At 43.5% G+C, this 10,447-nt stretch overlaps 1 non-coding gene across 1 annotated transcript; it reads right to left on the bottom strand.

Annotated features, from left to right (window-relative positions):
- Positions 1–2,148: 2,148 nt before the first annotated feature.
- LOC111729497 lies at positions 2,149–2,255 on the bottom strand. The gene has a single exon (XR_002776257.1). It is a non-coding gene; the product is annotated as a U6 spliceosomal RNA (small nuclear RNA).
- Positions 2,256–10,447: the final 8,192 nt, after the last annotated feature.

The raw sequence follows: 10,447 nt of genomic DNA, 5'->3' as shown, positions 1-10,447 counted from the left end.
GATTACACTGAATCTATAGATGGGTTTGGGTAGCATGGGCATGTTAACCGTATTAATTCTTCTTATCTGTGAACACAAGATAGCTTTCCATTTGTGTCTTCTTCAATGTCTTCTATCAAAGTCTTATAGTTTTTATTGCACACATCTTTTACTTCCATGGTTAAATTTACTCCTAAGTGTTTTATTGATTTTGATGCTATTGTGAATGGATAGTTTTCTTTATTTCTTTTTCAGATATTTCATCGTTAGTATATGGAAACAACTGATTTCTGTGGGTTGACGTTATAGGCTGCAACTTTACTGAATTCATTGATTAGTTCTAGCAGTTTCTTGGTTGAGTCTTTAGGATTTTCTACATATAAGATTATATAATCTGCAAATAATGACAATTTTGCTTTTTCCTTTCCAGTTTGGACAACTTTTATTCTAGGTCTTCCCTAATTATGATAATCAGGACTTTTAGTACTATTTTGAATGGGAGTAGTGGACACCCTCGCCCCTTTCCTGATCTTAGAAGAAAAGCTTTCAATTTTCACCATTAAGTGTGATGTTAGCTATGGATTTGTCACGTCTGGCCTTTATTATTTGAGGCATGTTTCTTTTATACCCAATTTGTTGAGGGCGTTTATCATGAAAGGATGCTGTATTTTGTCAAATGTTTCTTCTTCATCTACTAAGATAATCATATGATTTTATTTTTCATTCTTTCAAGGAGGCATATTATATTTTTTGATATGTGTATGTTGAACCATCCTTGCGTCCCAAAGGCAAATCCCACTTGGTCATAGTGTGTGATTCTTTTACTATGTTGTTGAATTCAGTTTGCTAATATTTTGTTGAGAATTTTTGCATTTGTACTCATCAGGGATCTCATTCTACAGTCTTCTTTTCCTGTAGTGTCTTTATGCGGCTTTGGTGTCTGGGTAATGTGGCCTCATAAAATGAAGATTGAAAGTGTTCCCTCTTCTTTAATTTTTTGGAAGAGTTTGAGGAGAATTGGTGTTCATTCTTCTTTAAGTGTTTGGTAAAATTCACCAGTGGAGCCAGCCATCTGCTCCTGAGCGTGTGTGTCGGGAGGGTTTTGATTACTGATTCAATTTCCTTGTTTATTAGTGGTCTGTTAAAATTTTCTATTTCCTCCTGATTCGGTCTTGGTAGGGTGTATGTTTCTAGGAATTTATCCATTTCCTCGAGCTTATCCAATTTGTTGGTGTATAATTGATCATAGTAGTCTCTTATGATCCTATAAATTTCTGTAATATCACTTGTAGAGTCTTCTCTTTCATTTCTGATTTTATTAATTTGAGTGCTCTTTTTCTCTTAGTCTAGCTAAAGATTTGTAAATTTTGATTATCTTTTTGAAAAACCGGCTCTTAGTTTCACTGATCTTTTCTATTGTTTTTCTAGTCTATATTTCATTTATTTCCACAATGATCTTTGTTATTTCCTTCTTTCTTGTAATTTTGGGCTTAGTTTGTTTTTTTCTAGTTCCTTGAGGTGTAAAATTAGGTTGTTTACTTGAGATCTTTCAATTTTCATAATATACACATTTATCACTATAAACTTCCCTTTCAGAACTGCTTTTGTAGCATCCCTTAGGTTTTGGTGTGCTCTGTTTCTATTTTTTTTTTTTTTGAGATTTTTTTAATTTCTCTTTTAATTTTTTCTTCGACCCATTGATTGTTCGGGAGTATGTTGTTGAGTTTCCACATGCGTGTAAATTTTTCAACTTTCCTCTTGTTGATTTCTAGTTATATCATTGTGGTCGGAAAAGATAGTCGGTATGATTTCAATCTTCTTAAATTTTCTAAGACCTGTTTTGTGGCCTATCATATGATCTATCCTGGAAAATGTTCTGTGTATACTTGAGAAGAATGTATATTTATAGAAAATGGATAGAATGTTCTATAAACATCTGTTAGGTCCCTTTGGTCCAATGTATGGTTCAACTCCAACATCCCTTGTTGATTTTCTGTCTGGATGATCTATCCATTGCTGAAAATGGGGTACTGTTATTGTATTGTTGCCTATTTCTTCCTTCAGATCTGCTACTATTGCTTAATATATTTAAACAATATATTATTTTGTTTCAGTGTTGGGTGCATATATACTTACCGTTGTTATATCTTCTCGAGGAATTGACCCCTTAAAAATCTGGAACACTTCATGAATTTGCATATCATCTTTGTGCAGGGCCCGTGCTAATATTCTCTTTATTATTCTAATTTTAGTGCGTGTGTTGCTAAAGGGAGCACAACCCACTGTGTTATGAACAGATAAAACTGTTGTTTTAAACCACTAAATTTTCAGGCGGTTTTTAAACAGCAAAAGATAATTGATAAAGATTTGATCTGCTTGATGAATCTAGAGAGAAAGGTTGAGGGCGAACAGTCCAACCCTCTTCTCTCATTCTACTTCTGGGAGAAAGCGGCCCCCTGAGAATCCGTGTTCTCTTTTTGTGATCCAGGCCATAAATCGTACAGGGTTGAGATGCACTGATATATATTTTTTCCAAATGCTAAAGAGCCTGAAGTTAAAGTCAATAGTTGGCTGAAATCAATAGTTGGCCAAAAACAAATGTTGCCATGAAAAAAAGAACTAGTAATCAAGAATAAATCTGAAAAATAATTAAACATTGAGAATTATTATAATAATTTTAGTAGTCACACATCGAAAGCCAATTAGTAAAATTAAATGTGTTTTTAATATTTTTAACAATGTATTTCATTTTCTTTTCCCTCTACATTCTTTATTACGTCAAAATGGAAAGTAATTTGTCAAAATATTGAATTTTTCCTCATGAGATTTTAAGGTAGCAAAAATGATCATTTAATTTATTCTCAAAAGATGTGAAAAAAATCTCAGTTAGCTCTTTTTATTGAGAACACGTAGTATCTTGTATGGGATTCGGTCTTGACACTGTCTGCTACTCACTTTCATGCGAATTTAGTGTCCCTGATTATCAGAGGGATGTTTCGTTCTAACGACTCCTGTCGTTTCTGTGCAGTGTTCAGCATATTTTTTAAAGGTGATTTTCCTGCGTTTTTCTTGCTCTCTCTGTCTGTCCCACTTTTATCTAGACCTTTTCTTTCCTCCATCTTGGTTTCTCCTTCCTGCTCAGTTTTGATTCGGCTCCTGAGTGCGGGGCCCTGAGCACTGTGGGAAGGCGGGGTAGGTAAGCCTGGTGGCCTGGCTCGCTGGAGGCCGCTTGCCTCACCTGCTTGTCAAGGTGATTTTACTTGGAAATAGGGTTTTTGCAGATGTAATTAGTTAAATGAAGTCATACTAGAATTAGGTGGCGCCCTACTTCAACGCGACTGATGTTCTTGTGAGAATATGGCCATGAAGGCAGAGAGAAAACGTTACGTGACAACAAAGGCAAAAATTGGAGTTATGTAGCTGCAATGCCAAAGACTGCCCAGAGACTGCCAGAAGCCGAGGAGATGCGAGGGAGCGTCCCCGAGGGAGCGTCCCCGTACGGCTTCCCTGGGAATCAGGCCTCGTGACACCTTGATCTCAGAGGAGATGCGAGGGAGCGTCCCCGTACGGCTTCCCTGGGAATCAGGCCTCGTGACACCTTGATCTCAGACTGTTAGCCTCCAGAACTGTGGGACGATAAAGTTCTTTGGACTTCAGCTACCTGTTTGCGATACTTGGTTATGCCTGTCCTAGGCAACTAATGTCCTAGGTAAAGGCTGTGGGGGCCTCTGACCTTCCTGGTCCGCAGCCTGTGTTGAGCCATGTAGCTGGACTTTGCAGTCACAGAGAGACATCACGTAAAGAATCTCGCCTGACTCGATGGAGAGCACAGAACTCAACACCCGAGAACTTGGAAGACGTTAGCCGACGTCTTTCCGTGGAGCTCGAGTCTTCTGTAATCTGGACAGTTTTGTCGCACCGAGGTTTTCGGCACCGTAAGGACCAGAGGCGCATGCGGGCTGCTCTGGGACTTCAGCCCGTCTGTTTCCGATGCCGTGCGTGGCCCTGCGCCCTGTGCAGTCGGCCTCCTGGCGTTGTTCTGTAAGGACACATTATTTTCTGTCATGAAAACGTTTGGCTTCTATGGGGTGGGTGAACCTTGAGCATCTCCACTCTCGGAACTGGTATTTTAAGTGTAAGTTCTGAATCACCAAACAAACCAGCACATCTCAAAAAAAAATAACAGATGAGCAGATCCTCATTAGAAAAGGATCTTGACTGATTCTTCCCTACGTATCAGGGGCCTCCGGGGGGATTCTGCAGCCATCGTCAGAAATAACATCAAAGGCGAGGGCTTTACTGTGCTTGGAGGACCACATGAAAACACTCGCTGGTAGTTTCTGTAAGTGAAATGCACGCTAATCCTGCCCAGACGACACCCGTGTTTGAAGCCATTACACCGAAGACGTAGGGTATAATTTTCTGTGGGTCATTTCCTATTGAAGTGTGAACTAGATCAGAGTTGCCGGATTTTCTCTTCTTGCCTCATTCAATTCGTGTTTCCCCTCCCTTTTTAATAGTCTCAAAGTATTTTGTGACTAGAACAGTGCTTTTTAAACCTGAATGTGCATGAAGTTTCGCATTCATAGACTGATTCAGTAGGACCGAACTGGGTTCAGGAAACCACAAATATAGCAAGACCCAGATCCTTATTTATCTATCATCTTCTATCTATCTATGTACCTATCGTCTATCTATATCATCTATCTATCCATCTATCCATCCATCCGTCATCCATCTATATATTTATCATCTATTATCTGTCTATCATCTATCTCTATCCATCTCTATCTATCTATCATCTATCATCTGTCTGTCTATCTCTACCTATCTCATCTATCATATCTATCTATCCAATCATCTGCCATCTCTCTGTTTTTCTACAAACCACACTGAGACCTGCATCTGACCATTGCCTTTTGCTGCCTCTATCTCCTTTCTTCTCCCACAACCATCTGAAGACAGAAGAAGCAAGCTTGCCCCTTCCCCGTCCTATCTGGACCACTCCTCCCCGCCTGCAAAGTAAAACTCTGGACTCTAGTTGGCCAAGTCTGTCTCTTAATATGCTAAATGGGAAACTAAGACTGTGGCTGTGTTTTATTTTGAGGGAACCAGTAAGATAATGCAACTGGTTTGAAAACACACATATATCTCTATAGGTCCTTAGGAATGCTGAAACGAATTTACAAACAGATGGAAAACTGGCTAATATCCACAGGGCCACAACCAATTATATCCCACATGAAAATATTCATTTGCATTTCTCTGGACAAGATTTACTTGCATTACTGTACGTTTTCTAAGACCTACTGAGTTATAAAATAGTTTAAAGATGGTCGGAGGCCCTTGTAGAATTAGACAACCTGGAAGGGTGTGCTAGACACGATACCCAGTGGTTTTCTCATGTTTCAGTGTGTTTCAAAATTTTCCTGACACAAAGACCTAAATTTCCTTATCAGTAAAACGAGAGATTTGGACTAGTGACTTGTGAGAACCTTCAATTCCAATGTCCTGTTACTGCGGTTCCTTGGCCATTGTCAGTGTGTGTGCATAAAACACGGAATTTCTATGCTGGTATGGCAGGACTGTTGTAGTCGTTTGTATCAGTCAAAGTCAGCCATAACCGTGAGGGCCTCCTCATGTAGTCTCTGTCTGAAGATAAAATCAGACGTGAACTCTGCCTCTCTCCCAGGCGCTTTGAGGCAGCGCGTGCCTGTGCGTGCCCTTGCAAGTGGAAGCAGAACCTAAGCATAGACAGTCTAGTGGATTCGCTCACTGTTTTTACCAAATGCTACCTACACAAGACGCTGGTAACTTGGCTAATATGAAAAGGCAGGACAATAGCGTATAGATTCGCAGATGGCGAAAATTGGGAAGCGACGAATCAAGTTTCTGTAATTCTTGTAGACTTCCCTGCAGGTCAAATACTTTCTTTTCTCTAAACATAGAGCCCAGGCATCCCAAAAAGCTCTCAACTTATTTAGTTTTCTAAAAATCTACTATATTTGAAGGTGCGAAATCATGAGTAATGCTTATATGCAGCTTATATTTTTCAGGATAAATATTCTGCTTTGTAGATTTTATCAGGTAAAACCCCATTTAGTTTAGAAATCAGCATCAAAACTTTTTTATTTAAATTTGTTTACTCTCATTTGAATGGTCTCATTTTAACTAAAACGATCTTCTTGATGGTAAAACATAAAAACAATCACATTTCTTTGTTTCAGTCTTTCTTTTCTTTCATCCTAGTCATTTCTGTAGAATGCTGGGCAGCGTTTGGGAGGGTTTCTGGTAATAATACACCTACACAAGTGTGCTGCAGGAAATAGAAAGTCCACACCTGATCCCCTTAGTAGCTGCGACCTGATGAGTCATAGAAGAACTCAGGGCGACTGCTGCTGAACGGTGAAGATTTACATCCCAAATGCCTTTTTTTCTGCACCAATAACATAACATGGATTCAAGAGCAAAAATATCAACCAGACACACACATACATTTGTATCTGTCTACATAGCGCACAAAGGTGGTTGCAAGTAAGGCGCAGAGGGCGGACGCCGAGGATGGCAAGATGAGAGAAGAGAACTCATAGGCATCGGCACCTTCTCTCAGAGAGCCAGATGGCATTCATCTACAATTTTATCATCACAATACCCCTGAAAAGGAGTTTCCAGTAACACCATCTTGCAGGTGAAGAAAATGAGACTCGATAGTAAGCAGCAGAGCTCAGTTTTGAAACCACCTCTGCCTGACTTCAGAGCTAAGAGGACAGAGAGCGAGACTCCTCTCTCCTTCGTCCTGGCACTGCAGCCAGAGCCCCGCACTGAAGCCGGGCGTCAGGACGTCAGGAGTCCGCAGGTCAAGCTCAGGCAGCTGCCAGCACCTGCCCCGGCCACGTTCTCCCAGCGTCACTAGCAGAATTGCTCCTGCTGCCAACCCGGGCACCTCCCGCCTCTGCATCCCCCTCCCTGAGGGGACCGAGACGGAAGCGGCCGTAGCCTCTGCCCCCAAAGCTAGTAGAGAGGGAAAGGGGGACAAAGAGAATTTCTTCTAAAGGCTGCAGTGTCTGCAAGAGGAGGAGACCAACATTTTCATCCTCACAGCGGGACTGGGCTCGAGAGAGGACAGATGGCTTGGCCCCCATGGGACCCGAATGGGGACAAAGAGATTTGGAGAGAGAGGGCCTGGGGAGACCCAGGGACCACTTAGCAGATGGGGCCCCTATGTGCCTGCTGACTTTACAGTTTGCTGGAAGGTGAGAACTGGGGCTGCAGTTGTGGGGGCGGGGGTGTTGGAAAGGAGGTTGCTGCAAAGAGGCCCATGCACTGCAGGGTAAATGCCACCAACTGGGGTTCCCTGGTCAAACCAGTGAAGGATAGCCAGGGCCTCAGGGAGCTGCCCCAGGAACCACCCCCTCGCCCCCAACCCCGCCCCAGAAGCGCAGCCTTGGCCAACCCAGGAGAGGGCTGCAACTCAGCCCCTCCCCCCGGCAATGAAAATACAGGCAGAAGAGCGGGGGAGGGGTGGGTGCGGCTGCAGCTGTGACCCCTCAGGCGGAGCCAGCCTGAGCTGGAGGAGGAAGACGAATTTTGAGTCAAGTTTGGGAACAGGACTGGATCTTAAATGCCAGCATTAGACTGCTTTAACAACAAAACCATGCTGAAAGTGTGCAAAAACTGGCCGAGATGTAAAAGAAGCCAATGCTAGAAGAAAGCGTTGGTGGGAGGGGGTCGTTTCGCTCGCCTACCGGGAGTTTTCGGAAAATACAACAGTTTTATATTTTTACCCCCAAACAAAAGTTAAACATAGACACCGAACCAGGTACTCTGTCACCCCTTTCTCCACGTGACCCCACTAAGAAGAGCGAGCCACGGGCGTGTCTAGCATCTCAGGCCCCTTCTTAAGACACCCAATTAACGGTACTCCCCGACACTGCAAGGTGGCCCGATTTCCTTCAGTAACTCACCCCCATGCGTTTCTGCCTCTGTTGGGCATCACCTCCTATTAGCTCGACCTCATGGGAACGTTCCTGGCTGGCTCTATGTGTCACAGCCCCCAGACGGAGGAAGAGGGCTCCAGGCCCCCATGCGGGACCACTGGGTTAAACGCTTAGAAATACCCGCAGTTCGGGGGTCTTGAATCGTGAAATGGCAGGGTCGGGCCTTCATCTTTGCATGACGCGCCACCGAAAAGCTCAGCCTGCTCCCTCGGCCCCACGTGGTCACAGCGACACCTGAATCTTCAAGGGGCGGCATCTCGTTGGAGTTTATTGGACCCGTGATCACTGTGGGTGGTTGCGTCAATAAATGTAGTTCTCTGCCCCTTCCCGTGTCCGTGGTTTATGACGTGGACCTAGCAGTTCTAACCACTGAAGGAGCAGAATATGTTTTCCTACCCCTCGACCTATGGTTTAGCCATGTAACTTGCCCTGGGTGATGGAATGAAGCAGAAACGACAGGGTACTGTCGTGGGCCTAGGCCTTGAGGGGCCGCGAAGATTGCTTTTTCATAGACATGTGAGTCATGTCGTTTTTATTTTGAGCCACTGAATTTTGGGATGAGGTTTTTAATGCACTAAAAGTTAACTGATGCAATCATTTTTCTAGTAGATACGTGGTAGAATTTAAACCAGAAAATATGCTATTATTTCTGGAACAATTTCCCTTTTGATTACGTTCACTAGTTTAATAAGTGATGAAATTCCGATCTGTATTATTTGCTGAGATATTTGGATTTCTGGCATCGTCTGAGAAGACAATGCATCTGCACTCTCATTCCGGAGAATCGGGGTGGACCGTGCAGTCACCGCCGAGGAAGCGATGGCTCCTGCAGAGACCATCCCAGCACGGGGTGTGTGTGTGCGCAGCGCGTTCATGTGAAAAGCAGCTAAATCTGCTCGATGTGTTGCAGTCCAGTTCATTTATGAGTCACTCGTGTAGAACTCAGAGCCCCTTCCCCCGTAGAAACAGTCACATAATGTTCCCAGCGAACGTGCAAAAGCCCATGTAACCTCACACTGTAACCGGATGACATCGTAAGGCCTCGGAGCGCAGGGAGACCCTCCACCCGCCACCGCTCAGGGCTCCTTCTCTCCTTTGCTTTCTCCTTGCTTTCTCTTTACCGAGGACGAGCCTGTTAGAGCCTGTTAGAGCTCTTCACTGGGCCTCCTTCCTAAATGGGCAGGGCGACCCTTGGTAGGTGGTGAGGCTTGTCGTCCTCTCCCACGTGACTGCTTGGGTCCGTGGACTTGGAGTCCCTCTCTCTCTCCCTCTCTCCTCCCCTCCCCATGTTTCCTTTAATAACCAAAATCCTTTAATCAGGGAGTTTTTAAACAATGCTTGTGCAGATTGATAATCAGTGCTTAATTTCTCTCATTCGGCTGGTGGTCCTTGCTGGCTACGTCATCAGTGAGAAAGCTGGAGGGCCCAGGGGTAGCTCAGAACTCCCAAGGCCCAGCCCCTTTTGTTCATCTTTCCTGTGGGAAAATCCTTGCTACGTGCCAGCTGAGGAAGCTGGGCACAGCTTGGATGTACCCTCCTTCTCCTGAAGGGGAGATCCCCCCATTCACAATGACTCATCTTTGGGAAGAATCTCCGGTTCTTGCATGGAGGAGGAGTGGTCATGTTTTGTCAGAAGAGGGGCCTAAAAGTTGATTTTGGAGAAACTATAAGACGTAGTGGAAAGTATATATGTCCGCTTCTTTAAAATTTGCATAAAAATGCATTAACTTATTCTCCTCAGTTCAGAACTCAGACACCTAACTGCTCCGTAACCTTAGCTTCCGACAACAGAATCTTATTCTAACCCGAAAGCTCAACCTTATTTTCTGAGAGAAATCTGACATTCTTCATTAACATCACTCTGCTGATGAGCATTGTTCTTTTATTCAGTTAAAACTCGATTATATCATAGTTTCTAAAGATCAAACTGTTTAGTACAGACGTGTGACTTTTCTGTTTATAACTCTACATAAATTCCTTCTGAAAACCATTTCTCTCCATGGTCTCATATGAGCCTATGTGCTCAAAAATGATCATGTAATTTATCAAATTTTATCATAAATTTTATTGCCAGTAAAACATACCATTGATCACCATATATTTTAACTATGAAAATTAAATAAAACGTATAAAACTTTGAATTTTTAAGCCTGCCTTTAATAAAGCTGGTATTTATAAGCGAGTTGACATCCATACGTCACATCTGACATGAAGTTCAAATACTTGTTAAGGCCACCATGAGCCCTCACCTCTGGATAACAGGCGACTTGAGCCACAGGCTGAAAGACCGAATGAGGTCACCTTGTGACAACTCCGAGCACCCACCAACAGCACATCAAAACTCACGTGGGAGCCACGTAGCATGTCCACGTGTTTGAGTGGCTCAGATTAACACACTGGGCCAGGCCCGAGGAGGCCGCCACCCCTCCCGGGCCACCTGCACAGACCCGGCTCCTGACTGTGGAAGGCGG

The sequence above is a fragment of the Pteropus vampyrus genome, unplaced genomic scaffold (assembly GCF_000151845.1).
Source record: "Pteropus vampyrus isolate Shadow unplaced genomic scaffold, Pvam_2.0 Scaffold263, whole genome shotgun sequence".
NCBI lineage: Eukaryota > Metazoa > Chordata > Mammalia > Chiroptera > Pteropodidae > Pteropus > Pteropus vampyrus.
Note: the sequence above shows the minus strand (reverse complement) of the source record. Positions and strands in the feature narration are given on the sequence as shown.